Raw genomic sequence first — 2,604 nt, 5'->3', positions numbered from 1 at the left:
ACTGCATTGGATAATGGCCTGAAAAATCTTCCCACAGTCCATAACTGTAGACATGCAACATTATCTGAAACAGAACAGTGAGATTTCAGATCAAATATTTGTACCTTTTTTTTTTTAATTACTTATTTTTATTCATTCATCTTTTCAGGAAATCATCATACACCTTCAGACTAATGAGCTTTTAAAATTGCCTGTTTGAACTTTGATGTGAAAGTGAAATCTTTTGCAGTTGATTCTTTCCAAGGCATTCAAAACATGATGCTAACATTTAGTTAATTTAACACCAAAGAGGCTTTTCAGCTCAGTAATACTTGCAGAATTTATTTTCTTCCTTTTCCAAACATACCCACATTTGACAAAAGTTTTGCTTGATAATTCTCAATAATACTGCATTTAGAGTGGTATATGCTCAAATGGTTACTCTCCTTGCAAGCAGATGGCGTTGATTGTTCTTTGTGCATTGGGAGGCAGAAGATATGCTGATGCAATTGGTGTACCTTTCAGTGACTGTATTTCTGAAAGCAAGGCGTGTGATTTCTCTTGATTTTTAAAAACTGAGATCTTGCATAGACAGACAGTCAAGAAGCAGATGCTATGGCATGATGTTTCCATGTCCATTGGAGAAATGACAATCTGCACCAGGAACTGCACAGTAGAGCAGATCATTTTCTTCAAAAGGAAAATATAAAAAATTTGATTCAAAGAATGATAGCATGATTTTCATAGGATCAACCCTAATGCTTTGTTCTCATCCAGGTAACAGGTTTATAGATAGTATAGAACATTTAAGTGATGGTGTTAGTATACTGAGCAGAGTATGCTAGATGTTTACAAATAATCTATGAACACATAAAAACATAGAAAATTAAAAGTGATAGAGAATACATCCTGTAGATAGATACATTGTGACCTTGAACAAAGTCACTTAAGCTCTGTTTGTCTGTTCCATGCATATAATAAATATTTATCTTTATAGTTTGATGTGGTATCCTTATACTGAATAATAAAATGGTTTGAATTTAACCAACTATTACCCAACACTAAGGGGGACAGACAGATTCTTTTAGGCATCCTTGGCAGAATGATAACAGCACAATGTTGTCGTTAAAATGAAAGCTTTATTTTTTATAACAGGATGTTATGATTAGCATAGCATAGATTTTATATTAAGAATAGCACAGGATTTCTACAAGCAGAATAAGTGTAGCACAATTTTATAAGTAGTGTAGTACAGAATTTTACAGCACTGTTTAGCTTATGGTTTCTAATCACCTGGACCCTCTCCAGATCAGGTCAAATATTAATACTTGGCTTGTTGTATCAAAATAACAATCATAATCTAGACTCAAAAAGACATGAAAGAATATAAGTCACTTTCTCAATCCTCGGAGGAAGCAGACAATGGTGGAGGTGGAGGTGTCCCTGGCCACCAGGAGGTCACTGGTCTCATTGTTGTTACGAACTGCCCCTGAGACGGGGTAACTGAGGTTCTTGTTAATAGATCCCTTGGGGTGGATTAGAGTGAAACGACACTGAATGACTGGTCTATATACAAATGACAGGTTTATTTTAGAACAATTTGGTTGCAGTGGAAAGGAGGGATGTAGCCCATTTGGTTATTAGGGGCAACAAAGCTGGTGAAAAGTCTGGATCACAAGTCTTATGAGGAGCGGCTGAGGCAGTTGAGGTTGTTCAGTCTGGATAAAATAAGGCTCAGAGGAGACCTTATTGCCCTCTGCAACTACTTGAAAGGAGATTGTGGCGAGGTGGGGGTCGGCCTCTTCTCTCAAGTAATAGCCAGCAATAGGACAAGGGGAAATGGATTCAAGTTGTGCCAGGGGAGGTTCAGGTAGGATATTAGGAAAAAATTTATTTACTGAAAGAGTGGTCAAGCATTGGAATAGGCTCCCTGGGGAAGTGGTGGAGTCACCATCCCTGGAAGTATTCAGAAAACAAATAGACATAGTCCTTTGCAATATGGTTTAGTGGGCATGGTCATATTTGTTCAAAGGTTGGACTTGATGATCTTGAAGGTCTTTTCCAATCTTTATGATTCTATGATTTTATAATCATGTTACCAGGGGTCAGGAGTAGAGGGTACTGGTCACAACAATATGAGAAATCGAGCAAGAAAGGGGTAAAGCATGAAAGAGAGTGCCAGAAACTAGGCAGAAGTGAGTGAGAGCACAAGAAAGTGATTAAGAGCAAGAGTATGAGAGTCAAGAGGGAGAACAAATATTTGAAAGGGAGAGAGCTAGAAAGCAAGAAATGCAAGAGCATGAGAGAAAGCTTGAACATGCTGTAAGACTGTGGCAGGGCTTCCCCCCTACCACAGAAGAGCTTATCTGTTCTGTCCATCAGCTGGTTCGATAGCTCCGGACATTCTTCCCCCTCACATGAATTGGTGAGGTAACCCAGGCCTGTCCAGTAAGGAGTTATCTCTGACACCAGAGAGACAATAAGCAACTTGCCTTGAGAGCAGGATGTAGGCAGATAAGCTGCTGGAATTTCTGACTGACAGACACTTCACAAACTATAAAAGCTACACAAACTTTCATGGAGGCAGAAGTCTCCTACACACACCTTGGAAACGCGAAGGACTTC

Source organism: Sturnus vulgaris, chromosome W, assembly GCF_052056855.1.
Source record: "Sturnus vulgaris isolate bStuVul1 chromosome W, bStuVul1.hap1, whole genome shotgun sequence".
In the NCBI taxonomy this organism is placed as follows: Eukaryota; Metazoa; Chordata; class Aves; order Passeriformes; family Sturnidae; genus Sturnus; species Sturnus vulgaris.
This window is presented reverse-complemented; position numbering follows the sequence as displayed.